Raw genomic sequence first — 17,636 nt, 5'->3', positions numbered from 1 at the left:
GGCCCCGGGGGCAGGAGGTGATCATGGACTTTGAAAAGCATCGGTTTCGCGCTGTCTATCTATATGCATTCGTGTTACCCTCAGGGTTGACACTCGATACAGCATCAAGAAAGTATTCACCGCCGAATTTATGATTATTATATTATTAAGTTCAGTGAACACCTCTAAAACAAATTCCTTCAAAGTCGGAACCCATACGTGGGCACTTGTGTAAGTAAAATAATGTTATGTAACCGTTTATAGGGATGAAAAACGCCACGAGCATTCTTTCCGTCTATAAACCTATCTAAGGAAGCGTAGCATTGTTTTCTGAAAATCCTTTCCCGAAACAGACACATTATTAAATTGAGCACGTACTTTACACAATAATGTTTAGAAAATATACAATAAACGTGTCCTGTGTAAATATATACCCGTTAAATAACCGGTTTTTGTTTTTATACAAAAAAAAAAAAATACCAAGAGCTGTTAAGCCAGCTCAAAAAACAAAAGAGCGAAAACTAGTAAGTGCGCAACTACAGTACACCACTGACAATTTCTTCATTTTGGTCATGATCTCTTTCGACCGCAAGTTATCCTTGAGATATAATCCAGTGCTTAACAAGTGATATTAAGTTTTATGATAAAAAAATAATAAATACCAAACACTTAACTACAGCATAAAACCACATACTAATTTAATAAAAAGCAATTCACATAGTGGTTTAAGCGCACCAAAGAAACGAGTTGTACCTATTCCATTATACTGAGCGCCGACAACTAATTTAGGATTGTCTTTGATGAGTAGAAATCGCGATATACATCTACGTGTTTCATCGATTTATAGTATGTACTTGATGTTTACACCCTTTTGCTAATATTCATATAAACTGGTTGCCAACTTCTTTAATTTTTCCATAATACAATTTGAAATGGACAGGCGTTATTTTTTCAACTGGTGTCTTGAACAAGTTTCATCTCCACAATTTATATTCAACTCAATACCTAAATAAAATTACATACCAGTAAAATAACAAGTTTTTTTAATGCTTAATACCTATATCAACAAATAAAAAAGTAGAACTATTTGTTCCGGATTGGTCTCAGAAGGGATACCTCAATAAAAACATAAAATCTAAAACTTTTTTTTAATAAGTAAAAAAGGGTTAACCCTTAAAAACTATAATTTTAAACTGGTGCCCGCCGCGGATTCATATTTTTCAAATATACAGTAAAATTGTTATAAACTGATTAAATGGTTAAAACTTATGTCTAAAGCATGTTTGTCAATGTTCCGCACTTTAAATTTAAAACTTTTGAGCTGTCTTGACGCACCTTGTAAAAGGAATTTCAAATTTCCTACTTCTCTTCATTAATCGTTTACCTATTTAATATCAGCTATTAAGGATACACCGGTTTATCGGTAAAGTTCGGATGTCGTTTTCGGAAATGTAGGTACAAATCAATTGGGCGATATTTCTTGGAAATCCAAGCAATTAAACGTCCATTAAAACCGTTAAATATTTAATTTACAGTCGGCACGAGCACTATTAAATCAACAATAATTTGAGATGTCTTTCCGTTCGTTCAGAAGAGAGACTTATGAATTTTTTATAACTTCGGTACTGGCAATGTTTTTTGATCCAATAAGTTCCACATGCAAATCAATTTAATACAATATCCAAACGCAGTTGCAGTGTTCATTAACTATAATACCGTTCAACCATGCTTTTCGTTATGCACAGAGTTGAGAAGAAAAATTCTTAGGAGTATTTATTTTAAGAAATTATCCTGTGTGAAGTAGTCTCGGTGGTCGAGTTACTGTTGGGTTGATCAAAAACCAAGTCCAGACGGTTGCCAAAGGCTATTTTTTGGTCAGCGTCCAACACTTACCAAGTATATAGACGAGATTACCAGTGTTATGACGAACAAATATTATGTTGCAATGGTAGTCTGCGGTACGAGTCGCAGGTAACTCTTTTTTTATGATGCAAGTAGAAATTATATTTGTTTAGATTTAGCGATAAATTCATTTTTAATATCACCCTATTAAAAGCTCCTAAAAAAGCCGATTTAATTGCAATTTAAAAACAAGCTTCATTATGTGTGTATATATTATGCATTCGTTTACCTGAACATTTTTTGGGTTATAAAAAAAATACCGCCACCGCGAAAAGATATTTAGAAACGTTTTATACTCGGTAGTTAGGCCAAGACCAAAAAAATCGCTCGAGTAACCTAAAAATCCCTTTTTCAGGCCACAGTACAATAATTCCCAATACCGTTAGGAACGCCTATAAAATACGAGGGGTGGTGGTAAAGTTTGTCGGAATTTAATTAGGATTTAAGACTAATCGCCGAAATCGTATTTTAGACTCGCGAAACAAAACAAAGGAATCCGTTTGTGCGAGTTAAAACTATACACCTCAACCCGTTCTTTTCATTAATCTTGTTTGTTTTTATTGTTATTAAATCCAAATTGATTTTCTTGTTTCGGCGAATTCCAAAACGAAGATTAAATTTACAGTGGGAATATCTAATAATAATTTGGTTAATCGATCAATTTAACGCAATCTGGTTTTATTTATACTTGTATCGATTGGCATTTTGATCTTTTTTACCCATCTCCGTCCAACTCTGTCTTACTCCACGGAAGAGAAGATTGTCTAGGTCATTTCTAGACGTTCTGGGATGTTGACATTTGTAAAAGTTATTAAAAATTCTAGAATCCGTGACGCTCCAGGATTCGTAGTAGCAATTGTAGTCGATTTCACAATAAGTTACAGAGAAAGAGAGAGAGACGTAGCGTCTTAAAGTTGCCGTTCGGCCTACACGGGGCACAGCGTTGGAAAGCAGTGAAGACGTGACTCATTGCCGCCTATTGGTGTATATTATATTACATGTAGTACGGCACACATATGACTATGCAACACAACAGTAAGATAATATACAATGACATACTACAATGATACGGCAGCAAGTTTCATGAACCGCGCGTTATCACACGTGGGAGTTTGACACGGTCGTTAGTGTTGCTGATCAAGTGAAAAGTCACAACGGCCTGCAGACGTCAACCGGGAAACGATTCGGATGCTGTGTATGTGTCCCTCGTGGCCAATCAGACAAGGCAAAAAAATAATAATAAAAAAACGGTTTTCCGGCGTTTTCTCGGCAAGAGGCTGTGCCGTTTGTTTAATTTTTGAACCGAATCCAACCAACAAGCATTCCGCCGACACTGGAATTCGACTATAGCCGAAATATTATTCTCCGACCGTTGATAGACTAATAATCATTGCTCGTCCTTCTCCGGCCACGGCTACGGACGGGTGTTTATGCCATATCCTCGTCACAGTCACCATGTCGGCGATACCATAATAACGATGATATATTATTATTATGTATATGATATACTGTACGTGTATACGGTTTACTGCGGTACCGGATAAAAAAAAAAACATTTCCAAGGCACGTTGTACTCGTTATACAGAAAACGCTACATTATGTATATCCGTCGTACGTTGCAAACGGCGGCCAAGAGTTAAGTAGATAATTTGTTTATCAACGAGTATACAAGTCGACAATCAACGCGGTAATGTGCAACAGCTATCGATAGTAAACGACGTTTTACCAAAATAGTAAACGAAAAAATTAAATATTATATTTGACATACTTCTAAAATCTAAATAGTTATTTTGGTCGTTGTTAATTTGGTCTAACGGAAAATACATGTGTTCGATAAATTTTGAAAATTGTGTTTGCTGACAATTCATAAAGTAAAAAATGTATTTTGGACTTCATTTGACTCTCAAGTTACATACAAACTAGTGTTTTTTGACAGTAATTACTTAAAACCCTAATTAAATGAATATTCAAACATTTTTTAATATAAATAAACGGCGAAGGATATAGATTTGTGGAATTTGACTGGCCTGTCTTATTTGTTATTCTCATGACACTAAGGTGACAAAAAAAAAATAGAAGATTTCGTCACACGAAGGATACAGGGAAAAACAGAAGAGTTATTTTTAATCAAAATGGCGCTTTTCGTATCACAAAATTCCTTCTATTGTATTGTACTTTTAAATGTTGAAACATGTTTTTCTTAAACTTTCCATAATACAGGCTTATAAGGTATAACATTTCCCAATTAAACCTAAAAAAAATACAAAACTTAAATTAAAAACTAATAAAATAATAAACATTAGTAAAAACAGATATTAAAAATGTCTTAAGCAGAAACTGTTATTATCGTAGAACAACTACTATTGAGAGAAAATGACAGTAAATATCTATGGTAATCCATTTAAATGGCCAAGACAAGATCACGAGACGACGTTGGTTGAACATTATTGTTTTTAAAATATTAAAATCATGAAGTGTGTTTCGCAAAATGTTTGCGCAAAAGTTTGAATGTCAAGTACACATTAGCAAGGGTCATCCTAATTCTGGGCGTTTTTAGTATTTTTCTTTTTATAAAATGTCAAGTAAAGGGCAATGCGCACACGGTCGAAAATTACTTCAGTTTTCTGTTGTCTAAACACTAAGCCACGCGACAACAAAAAACCCAATTATCTCATAGTATAATCCGTTATGGGAGAAATTTGATTCTACCATAATAAGTTACATCACGGACGACTATTTTGGTTGCTCAACAACGTGAACGGCAAAAGAACTGCCAAGATTTAAAAAAATATATATTTTATTATTATCAAAGTCTGTTAGAAAATGTCATGTCAAATGCCAAAGTTAAAATAATAGGGGTTTTATTAAACTTATCATTTCTGTAAAAAACAAAATTAAAAACAAAATTACTAAGGAAACAAGTTATTACCGAAAACTAAAAATGAACCATCTGCTAAACGAAAATCTTATTAGACAATTGAGAGAAAAGTATTTCGAATATTGAGAACGGAAAAAATATTTTTTAAGAATTATGTTATCGCATCAATAACACCTCTTCTATAAAAGGCTTTAGTCGGTAAGCTTAACCAATATCATTTTGTGCAATAATTCCAGCTCTTAAGTTTGCTTTTCCATCGCGTCAGATCAACCCATTTTACAAATATCTAACCAGCGAGACCGGTTAGGTATATATGCGGTCTTAAAATTTTATATAAAAGTGCCCAATAGATAAAATACAGAAGACTTTTTCATAAAAGAGTTGAACTTGTACTAAATTATAAAGTAACGAGAACTAATGAGTCGAGTGAAAATATTTTTAAAAACAAAAGTTTGATCATTAGTATTTATATCTTTAATGATGAAGTGAAATAAGTAGTGAGTATAATATTGTAATTCATATTTTTTTTTTATATTAACAAAACAAGAGTTATTAATTCACTGCACCATTAGAAATCATAATATCTGATTAGTAATTGACAATAACACCATTGTCAACACGCGACGGAAACGTTTGACGACACATGAATATAAAACATAAGGGTTCAGTTTAAAAACTTACTATCACTGCACATAGCAGCATATTAAGCGTACGACTGTATATTAGTATTAATGGGCTGTACCTACATTGTACATTGTACACCAGCGCGATAACCAAATTACTTCCTTTCCTTGATCATTTTTTTAAAAATTTTGTCATTATGTTTACACAGTTTATTGAACGGAAACGCGTTAAATACAGGTAATTAATTTAATATTTCACTAGTTGTTGTTTGACGAATAGTATATTCGCAGAATTACACAACAATATGGCCATAAGTTGTTGTTTTTAGACAGTTTGTCGATGGGCCAAATTAACGTATTGTATTAAATATTGTTTTTTGAACCGATTGTACCGTCGGTTACTTTCGAATAACGTTAAACAATTGGTTTGTAACCTAATTATTTCGAGTCCAGACGAATAGAAACTTTACATACCCACGTACTAATGATAACAATGAATTATTCTACGCTTACTTATCTCACCTACCGGACGGACCTAGCAATACTTTTTGGCGGTCATGGAAATATTTTAGGAATGAGATAACAAACAAAAGCAAATGTAAGTAGATATGTTCCGTTCTACTGAAAGATTTTTTATGCGTTGCCAAGACTTTGTAGATTTTGAAGAGGGAAACAGAATGACCATAGATTAAACATACATGTTTTTGTGTACCCGTGTTTTATCTACTTTTTAATTCACGGATCATAATATATAAAATAACAGCAATAAAACTAAATTATTATTTATTACGACCATCGATGTTTTTTTTTTTACATTAGTGTATAGAGAGTGAAAATTATCAAACGTTAGTCAAATTTAGCTTTTTCAAAATATGTTAATCGTTATCAGTTATGAACAGTACAAGTCGGTGTTTATGTTTCTTGGATTCTTTTTTTATTTAAGAGTTTACGGTTAGATGATAGATGTATTTTGATTTCCGGTGCTAAACACGGTGGGCGTTGGGCCGCGTTTGAGGTCGAGGACGTGTTGTCGTTCTTGTATACACACGGGTACACAAAATGTATAACACAACATAATGTAGACATCATATCTATGCGAAACTCGCGATGCCGGAACCGGTTCAGCAAAAGGTGGGGGAGGGTTGGCATTGCTGTTGGCTCGTGCGTTTCCTGCGGCACCCGCAGCACAGATGGACGGCAAAATAATAGATTGCTGTTCATCAGCAGCCGGCGGGCAATATTAGGAGAATAAGAGAGCACAATATATATATAATATACGTTAAGTACAATAAAAACTGGCGAGGGAGTACCCCTGCGACGTTGCATTTTGTGCACTGCCAACACGGTGAGCTTAATAATCCGTGTACGACGTGGAAAAAATACAATTCGTTCCGATCCATTTCTCTACTACCGTTCTTATCCGATGAAATCGCTACTGTCGATTTATATATATATATATATATATATATTATTATTATTATCATTGTATTTCCGACAACGTCGCAACACTCCGAAAGTCCAAATTCAAGTTACTCCGCCGCTCTGTATCGGTACGCTCAAGAGAGAGTACCGATTTAGTACTTCTGAAATTACTTCTTGCGCAGAGAAATGAAAATTAAAAAAATATACGTAGAAAACAATAATAATAATAATAATGACGGCGATTAAAAAATACTTTTTTAGCTTTGATGCGTGTTTTAATCTAGAGCTATGAGCCTAAGTACTAAAAAATGATTCCGGACGGTGGAAAATTCTAACAATTTCCACCGCAGTCTTTTCACGATGAAAAATTATATTGCACTATAACTATCTCGGTGCGGCCGTTTGATCATGTTCCGAGAGCTCTGAAAATGACTAGTGAATGCATCAGAGAAAAAATTAATTAGTTATCATAAACAACGTTAATTTTTTTATAGTATACTCATCAATACGGACATAATTCTGCCCAACTAGTGTGTAAAAAAAAAAAAAAAGTACATAATAAAATTTGTTAATATTTTGTGCGTGGCGCGATCCACTAGAGTAAAAATAACCAGAATATTATCTACACGACGCTTTCCAATATTATTGATCAGTCTACAAAGCCGCTGTAAACATTTTCAACAAAAGGACATTTGAACTGATTAAATTACGGTGTAATAAGTTAAATTTAATTTACTCTATCAATGTGTTAATATTAAGTATTGCGTTCTTATTTTGTTTTTCCTTACAAAACATATATTATTAATTATAGAAATTTAATAATTATTCTAATACACCAAAGAATATAAAATTGTAATCTAAAACGATCTTACGGTCCCCGACGTAAGTGCTGTTACTAGTTTCATGATTAGGGTACTTGGAAATATTCTTCACATTAATTTCATAACATTCCGTCCGACCATGATCAAAATTCTTGTAGACTCATTGGCGGACAAAGATGTCAATCAAACAGTAAAATTTGTATTTGACGATTGCACAACAAATAATGTTAGTCGAAGATTTATTTTAAAATCCACAATTCGTTAGAAAAATAAAAAAAAAACCTTAAGAACTAAAGCAGAATGTCCAACGCAGTTTTTGTCCTTGCCACAACTCAACTGAAACAACAATCATTCTATAGGTACAAATCCATTAAAATTGTTTTCAAGAAAAGGGTTTCTAGGCAGTTTATTGTATCGCAGATAATTAAACATTTTGAAATATTATAATTATACATGTCACGGCGCCTATGTCTATGCACAAGACCATAAGCCTAAGAATGGAAAAATGGACGTTCAAGATTTAACTAAATCTAATAACAAATAGCCACTGGATAGGCGTAACACTATGATAACAATATATATATAAATATATAATATATATATATATACGTCTTCTCGTATAAGTAATAATTCGGAAGGACTTGTTTCTATTTTAATGACATACACGGAGATTTCTATTATCATAAAACATCTCTTGTTTACTATAGAGAAATACAGGCGTTGCCGTGTCTTTGAGCACCGGCCAAGAGGAAATGGTCAATTACACATGATTTGTAAGTGGCCTTGGCGCTTTAATGATAATCAAACGTCGTGTGTTCCCGTTACGAACTAAACAGTGAACAGGGCCGAAAACGAGTAGCAGCAGTACCGGGGCAAGAGGGAAATGAATTGAGAAACAAAAGGTTTTTTTCCGAATGAAGTGGGGTTGACAAGTACATAACAACGAAAAATGACCCGCCGAGTATTCGTCATTAACGCATACGAGTTGGGTCGACACATCAATTTGTATTATTTTATGTAGTTTTGTACATGTGAACCGACGTCAGCTGCGGCTTTAGCGAGACCAACCACTAGATTTTTCTCTCGGGAATTTTCGAATAAACCACAATACCGCCGACAGACAATCTGGCATTATGAACGCAGATTTATTTTGATTTTTCTAAGAATACACGAGCACAACAACGGCGCGCTATACTTGCAATAACGGATCAAAATTTAATAACTCCAAAGGTATTTTTTACACGATTTTCGAATGGACACAGATTTGATAATATTAGAAAAGTACGGTTTTTTTTTTTTTAATAAAACCGTGTTTCGCGGAAAACACAAAGATTGTGTCCATAAATTTTAAATAGGAATTTAGAATCAAACAGTTCTGAAGAACCCTTATCGTTTTTGAATTCTGAGAATGTGGTTGGATTCCCAGGATTTCCCAGGACCATCAACAAATACTTAGAAAGCTTTGAGGTATTCTACTTGAGAGATAATAGCATAAGTCAATAACTCAAAGTAAATTCCAAGACCTTAATGCTCTGATCCTCTCATCGCAGTTTTCTTTTCATTTGTTAATCTTCGCAAACGTCATATTTTTTTTAAATAAATATTTATCACATTTTTATCCTCAGAAAAAAAGTTCCGTTGTGTATGATCAGACCTTAAAATCAAAATATTGTATGCAAAGGGGAAAACTACGGAGGGAGCAAATTATTTCCCTAGGCTCTGTATGGTTATAAAAGGCATACCTAAAATGTTACTATTATATTTTTAAATACTTATAGCGTGTCAAAGTACAAATATAATTATTACTAACCTTTTTTCAACATATTCTTAAGGGTGATTTGAAAGATTTTTTTTAATATCTGTCAAAAACAAACATATAAATTATATAACAAAAGCGGATGGAAAGGTTAAATTAAAAAAAATATCGTATGATTACAATTTTTTTTTAAGGCACTGTACACTCGGTTATTATCACTTCAATTAAAATCCGTTAAAGGTCTTGTAATTTAACTGTTGAGTGTAAACAACATTGTATAAAAAGTAATGCAATATTCTCGTTGCCGGTATTTTTCGTCGTATTTTTTGGAAATAACATTAGTCACGCATAATATATTATGATCAATTATCATTATATTATTATTAATTATTATACTACATAAGCAACTAAAATCCGCTTAAATAGTTCCCATAGCAGGTACTTAAAATCGATTTATTCGCTCCGATTTGTGTTATGACTCCCCCAAGTATAATATTTCACCAATCCGTTGTTTATTTGTACATCATGCATTATACGCGCTTAGGGCAATAATAACAATTGCAATATTATGTTATTTAGTGATTAAGTAAAAAAAAAAAAAAAGACATTAGGTATAACGCTTGTTGTTAAGCCAAACCACACATACATAGTTTAAACGTAATCCGAAATCTCTCTTTAGATTTTAACGATCTAGGGAGGTGTGCTCTTCTCAATGTTGTATTATCATTATCGACCATTAAACTTGTCCGGTGTGATCCGAGGAAAGAGTAGCCTGTTACCAAACGATACCATTATATCCAGCTAATATTACATGTTGTTCATAGGTAATGGAATATTCAAATCACGACTGGTAAACCAAAAAATAATCCGAATAGGTTTTGAAAAATGTCTCAAACGCGTTCGGGCACAAACAACCGGCAATGTTGCATAATAGAAATAAAAAAAAAACAGAAATTGTAGACGTAGGGTGAATAACCAATTCGATACTGCGATTGGCGACGACTGCAGCGGGTTAGAGGGGAAATCTGCAATTGCGTCATTTGGCAGGCCGTTCGCGTTGGCTAGGAAATTGGAAAATGTATAATTGTCTATATCCGGAACAGTATAGACGTAGCAAAACCGTATCAACATTTGTAATCAACGGTAATAACTGGGTTTACCTGCGCGCACTTTGCAGCCTCTTAAAATCTTGTGCCCTATCAGCTGTACAAATTGGCAGCGTTCAATAAGTCGAGTAATATTTATTTAGACAAATAGCGATAACCATTATCACGGTTTTTATTAGAATATATAAATGGAAAATATATCGTCAAATATAACAGCTCCAAGTCCTACTGTAGGATACTGAATTTTTTTTTAACCGGTATTCTAGTTTTTAATGAAAAGTTTATTTTTTAACAAAATAATATGTTGATCACGTTTACTTGTTCACAAGTTAATTTTTTTTATAATTCCTTTACGTGGTTCGTCCCATAATGCATGTTTTCGAGCAAAAAACAGATTGGGGTTGGCCCCTTATGTGTTTTTTTACATGTGAAAAATTGTGAATTTTGACTAGGTGCGCTCAACTATAAGTTTGAATAAGAATTGTTAAATATTGGTCATAGTCAACAACTCTTTCGCTAAGAACAGTAAAATATAAAAATATAAGATTTTTTTTACAACACTTCAAGTTTTAAGTTTTTTTGAATATCAAGTCTCTCGCTCCCTCTCCTCTAAAGCCCGTGAAACAATGAACTATTAAAAAAGCTAAAACTGGGTAATTAGAAAACTATGTTAGGGTTGGACCAACAAAAACAACACACTGATTATTAATATTACTTATAACTGTTATAGGCCGAGGTCATCTACATCACTTATCTACAAATGCAAATATCAACTACTAAATTAGTGTTTTATTTTTTTGTTAACTATGAAAAATGAAGTAATAATTTGATAAAAAAAAATAAAGGAGATTTGATTACAATGTAAAACATTTAATAAAATGAAAAACTACTTCGATATTTTCCCCTAATTATCGACTGGGTATTCACTTAGAGATGGGCTAGTATTAAACAATAATAAATGCTGTATGACTTTATGGAATAAGTTGGAATTTTGATTAAAGGAAAATCTGAAAAGAAAGCACATAGAGTGATTTTAAAGCTTTTCTGTAAATCATTAAAAATTATTATAATATTTAATATTTATTAATTATTATTAAATGCAGTAATAATGGTTTGAGTCGGATGTACGGATGTAATCAGTGAAATTGTAGAATAAAATAAATCACTATGGTCACTTCAAGATATAAACAAAATGAGGCTGTTAAATTTATGAAAGGCATACTTTCTGTGTAATTTGTAATCAGCGTCCGTTCTGCTTGATTAAATCTGTAACCGGACTGTGTTCTATGACGTGTATTAATAGACAGCAATAAAATATGTGTCTACACTACAGAATATGATAACATTTTATTCATAGAGGTGTTCCTAATTTATATTAAATTTGTAAAATATAGATTTGTGGGGAACACAGCACCGCTCACGGTAATACCAAAACACAAACAACTATTTAACTTGTTTTTAAATTTAAACATAAGAAACTCTGATGTTTCACCTATTCAGTACCTCCTTGACCAAATTAACTGTCATCGACATAATAATACTTCTTTTGACGTTAAAGTTGAGCGGTCACTTTATTTTGGTCAATATTCTATATAGTCGAATAGAAACGTGAATATTGCATCGTAATAGGTACCTACTTAAAAAAAATACATTATTTTCAGACAATGAAACGGTTTTTTTAATATTTTACGTCGTTAAGTAATTTTTAATAAATTTCCTCTCGCTGTCGCTGAACCCGTGTGTTTTTGAGCTAGACGACCTCGCTAAAAATGTTTTCATCTTTAAAGTAATAAATAATTGAGTTTTTCAGTGTAAAATTAATAATTAGATATCACTTTATACAAAGCAAAAATATATTGTCGTCGGTTGGGGGACTTGGGTTGCAAGTCTATAATGGAAATTTGTATTCAACATATACTAGTACTCCCGGCTAATTAAATACCGCGAACCAGGCAGTCTTTTGGCATAAGTTGTATTAAATAACCAGGTAATATACTGTGTACTCTAAACTTTGCTTATGCTATGGATTACTCAACGCCAAATATGGCGACTACTATCGAGAAAACTTGCACAAAGTGAATTAGTTTTTACGATATTAGCCAATTAACACACCTGTCTAGACGAGAAGTAATTTGAAACTTTTCAGAATAGATTATCAGAATTTATGGGCATGTTATGATGGTGTTAAAAACCGTGAACAGTAAGTTCACGTGTAATCGGCAAAATGTCTGATCATTTTGTGAGTAATAATAATTATTCACTGGATTTTAATCAAAACGAAAAACTACACATGAGCTGCAGTAAAGGCGTACAGAATGTTTAAAGTGGTTTAGTTCTGTGAACGCGTGTATTATGGACTTCGGATAACAATATTAAAAAAAAGACCCGAGAGCAGTAGAAGAAGCTATTCTATACATGTCGGGTTGTGTATTGTAGTGTTGAAAGAGAACCAATATACAATTGACAAGAGGCCACCATACACAGGCGAAGGTAACACACGGGTAAAATTACAACCTAAACCGAGAAAAATAGTCCCATAAGGTAACCGAAAATTATTGCACGCCATACCTAGTAGCATTGTTGTCGATGAGGTTTTCAATGGGGGAGGGCCAAGAACGACTATTGTGTGAAACCGGCTTACTCTCCTTAACCTTACCCAATTAGAACGAGTGCACGCTAAATAAATAACAAAACATTTCCATAAAACATAAAATAGTCGTTTGTGTTGTATTTTTTCATTCACACAGTAACCCAGAAAGAAAAGATTTAGAGCAACAAAAATCTATGATTTGTCTATAAGCGTAGTTAGCCACAACTCAAAATTTATAGAATAGTTGAACTTGTCTTTTAAGCAAAATTATATTGAACGACATTAAAATTATATTAATGGGATTTTTAATTATGTACACGATACATTTCACTTTAACAACATTTGTCACAGAATTGGCAGAAAAAAATTAAAAAACACCCATCGGTTTTTTTTTTTGTTTAATCCCAGAAAATGTTCGATATTTACCCAAAAATATAGGTTTAATAGAGTAAGTGCAAATGTAAAAACTGGGTAGGGTTTTTTTTTATAATCCCATCAAAACATAACATGAAGGACACAGGAGAAGGATGGTATTTGTCAATTTTTTCGACTTTGAGTTGATGGTACCATTTAAAAAGTACATTGGCATTATTATCGAATATAGATATGCATTTGGCGGAAACAAGGAATCGTTTGGGCTAATTTAGCACCTTAAAAACGGTTGACACATAAATTTGTACACGCAAACTAACTTTGTTTTTGTCCTTCTAAACAACTGTCACCTAAGGGCTACTACCCTTCCCTGATGCCCTTCATATTAAAGTAGTTAGAACCAAAACGGTTACAAGGGCCATTTTTTCAAAAACAAGTATACGGTTATTTATTATATTCGCCAATGAAACCCTTTTCTATATGTATTTTTTTTTTCAATTTTTCACCGATTTTTTGAAGAAAAATAATTTGAAAATAATAATATTGTTTTACAGAATGTAATTGTACTGTTTAATATCTATTAACTTTGATAAAGCCTTTATATGTTTATGCATTTTGAAACATATCAAACGGTTTTTTCATTTTTCCAAACGTTTAATGTTAAGGATCGAGGCCCTTATTGCATGAAGCGATTAAGTACTCTCGTTTTTTTTTTTAATGTAAAATCTATTTTTTTTTTTTTATTCGTTATGATATCGTAAAAGTATTTGTACTGTAAAAATTTGGGTATTGTTTTTTTCATTTATCCTAAAACACACGAGACCACCGCGTTGCGGCGTTATTTATGTGCAGCTCTCGTCTTAAGTGTTGCGTTTTATATAATATTATATTCATAGGGAAAGTTGTGGCGGAAGATGAAAACATGAATTAAAAAAATGAGTTCCGAGTCGACGGGGCGGAATGTTAACACGGTCGTTTCGGTATGTTTTTTTTATTTTTTATGCTAAGCCGTAAGCGAAACGAGGGTGAAAAAGGAAAGTTGGGTCGATGATATCCGTCAGGCATAGCAAAGCTGTGAAAAACTTTACTACGGCCATCGGTCGAGTTGTTTCCAATAGACATTTTTATAATATATATATATATATATATATATATTTTTTTTTTTTATACAGAAGAAATATGAACGAACCGATAAGACGACGGGGTTTGTTTCTTAATATCGTTCAATGGTCAATAAAAAGTGGAAACATTACTTTTTATAATCTTATCCTCGGTGTTATTACATCGAGCTGACCGATTTCGAAGAAACCTATTCACATAAACACAGAACGTTGGCATTTTTTTTATTTTTATTTGGTACAACGTAAACAGTATAAAAGCATAAAAATCAACGGACGCTTTGCAAGTATACGATAATAATACTTCTATGTATATTGTATATATAGCACCGGCCGAACCGAGTTGTTCGTCCCGAGTCATTAAATCCGTGTATATGCATACATAATAATAGTGTTGTGCAAGTATACACAGGGAAGTGTTACTCATCGAAACGGATCGATCCAAAACGTGGTGCTGTGTCCACCTACGTCTATCCATAATCACAATGAACAATATTAAAAACTGGTTCCATTGTTTTGTATAATAGGACATTGTATTTAGTTGACTAATAACGTCAAAAATCAAAATCTACTTTTTCGAAATAGGGCGTAGGATCAAGTTAAACGCATGGGATTTAATATAATTACCTATGCGAAAGGGCAACCGGTTTCGGTCATTATGACGAGCACGGAGAGACTTACCCTTCTCTCATGTTTAACATTTGTTAGTTTTGAGGAACGAAAAAAATACATTTTAGTAACTCGCGGATTTTTTTTTTGTTCCAATCAAACTTAAATTTGTATTCTAATTAATTTCTTAATTTTACAATAATCAAAATCCGCTAAGTAAATGCATATAAAGTACAATGCTAGAAATTAAGGTTCAAATGTCTAATTTCGGCCTTCAGTGGTTTCAAGATATATTTTTCATACCTAGCCATAAGTTATGAGTTACGGTTTATGACCAAGAAACTGTCGACGAGAATGTTTAACATTAAATTATAATACTATTATTATTGCTTATATTATCTAAAATAATTGGTAATTAAAATTAAAGAGTATTCATACAAAATTACTATAACAGAATAATTTATTTTAGTAGAAAACTATAGTATATTATTCCATTAAAAAATTAGAGTCAGCAATTAAAAATGTTAACCAGTTGTTAGTTTAAGACACAGAATGAACGGAGCCATTTTTGTGATACTTGGGTCTTACACACGACGAATAAATTAATTATAACGACAATTTAATAACAGTAAAAAATATTTACTGTCACTGAAAATTATCCCTAAAATGATTTATTATCACAGAAAACGTACGTATAACGTATGAGATAAAGGTCTAATCCCGCAAAATTGCGATCTTACTTGGTTTGCTGGCCAACATGGCAGTCAGCAATCGAGTTTATAGATGTATAATATCTGTAATTTGAGCCTATTTGAGATATGGAAACAATTTACTTGAATATAACATACATTATACGTAATCGATTTAAATTAATATGTAAATAATATATTGAAAGTATAATCCCAAACACGATATAAGTTAACTACATGTTATGTAGTTTAGGCAAAAAGTGTGCTGGCCCAAGTAAGGGTCGATTTTGGTCGAAACAGATGTCTTATTATTTATTTACCTTTTCTTTTTTTATTACTTAAAAAATGTATGGGGCGGTTTCAACGAGTCCCTTCTTCTGTAGAAAACGTATGCGCGTAAATATATGGGTATTATTATTTTGTATTACAATAGATATTTTTTCTTCTTTACTTTTGGAAATTCTAACCTGTTAACCATTAAGGTTAAGGACCGTCGGCAAGACCGCTGTATCCGAACACGTGTGGGATAGTCGTACACGGGCGGCTCGTCGGCAGAGGTCGGACGGGACCCTACGGCGCAACGCGAAGGAGATAACAGTAGTAGGATCTTTGTTGTTGTTGATGTTGTCGTTTACCTCGTTTAGGAACCACCGACGAAAATAAAACGCGTTATTCCCGCCATTGGTTACGCAAATACTCGTTTTGATATCACGGATGATTTTTATTCTTATTATGCAACCTTTTTTTTTTTTTTTATATATATAAAAAAGATTATATTAAAAATGTTTACATTATCACAACTTTAACACCTATAATCCCATACAATCGACAATATCATCCCAACAACACAAACCACTCGAATCGACTGATAACGAACAGATCGACCGAAAGCGTTTTGCAAGTTTTTTTTGGAGCAAACGACAACAACAACAAACGTGGTACCGACAGAACGTTTGGCCATCGTGTTCTGCAAGGACGGTTAAACGGCATCCAACGAAAATTCGCATCATCCTATGGTTAAAGTTTTACATTTTTGCGTCCGTCGATCGTACTCAAGTGTAATCGTACGGATTCCGTCGACCTTTAACGCAGCTCGTCGAATCGATTGACCGCATTATGATTTTCGCGAGAAAGCGGCGGCGGAGGAAGCTGCCGATAAGATTGGACACGGTTGAGGTCGGCTGCGCCAAACGCCACCGGGGGCCTCTCGCACAGCGCAACCGATTATTTCAACCAATAATCATTACTCTATTTCTACACTAATATAATACTATTAGATCAGCACAAACCTTTGCGCGACGATTCGTTTGACTTAAAAATTATTGCTAATAGTTCTGTATCATGAGAGGACACTGGATAAACGACAAATGCGACGCGACGGCGGCGATGCCGGTAACGGTCGACTGTGTTTGTACCGCAAACGTACGCGACCCGCTCGACGATTCCGCACAGCACAGACTGCGGCGGCACGCGGGTTTATCGGCCGCCGTCGTTGTGGACGTTTTGTTGTGTTGCTTGCCGGACGGTGGTGGGGCGATGGCGACGGTGTTGTGACGAATCGGTCGGTCGGCCGCCGGTTGAACGCGATTGTAGGAATACTAACCAGTAACTACTCGCCACTTAGTACAACGGCAACTACTACCATATACTTGCAAGTACAACGTAAATTTAGGCAATACTCGCGCCAAAAGCCGATCATGTAAACACTAAACTGTAAACCCTTAACTCGATGACACGACGCAACCGGAGAGAGGCCGCGGGCAAAGGACTC

The 17,636-nt window shown here is 33.7% G+C and overlaps 1 protein-coding gene across 1 annotated transcript in view; it reads right to left on the bottom strand.

Moving 5' to 3' along the window:
* The window catches only part of LOC126837911 (uncharacterized), a 29,487-nt gene extending 12,154 nt beyond the window's left edge, over positions 1 to 17,333 (bottom strand). The window contains exon 1 of the mRNA XM_050571894.1: positions 17,155 to 17,333. The gene's annotated coding sequence lies outside the window, so the exon portion shown is untranslated. The remainder of the gene's footprint in view (positions 1 to 17,154) is intronic.
* Between the last annotated feature and the right edge of the window lie 303 nt (positions 17,334 to 17,636).

This window comes from Adelges cooleyi, unplaced genomic scaffold (genome assembly GCF_023614345.1).
Source record: "Adelges cooleyi isolate 19-005CV unplaced genomic scaffold, UGA_ACOO_1.1 ACOO_flye_CR_arks_rails_tigmint_CR_PRNA_30, whole genome shotgun sequence".
Taxonomy (NCBI): Eukaryota; Metazoa; Arthropoda; class Insecta; order Hemiptera; family Adelgidae; genus Adelges; species Adelges cooleyi.
The sequence above is the reverse complement of the archived record's forward strand: the minus strand, read 5'-3'. Positions and strand labels throughout refer to the sequence as shown.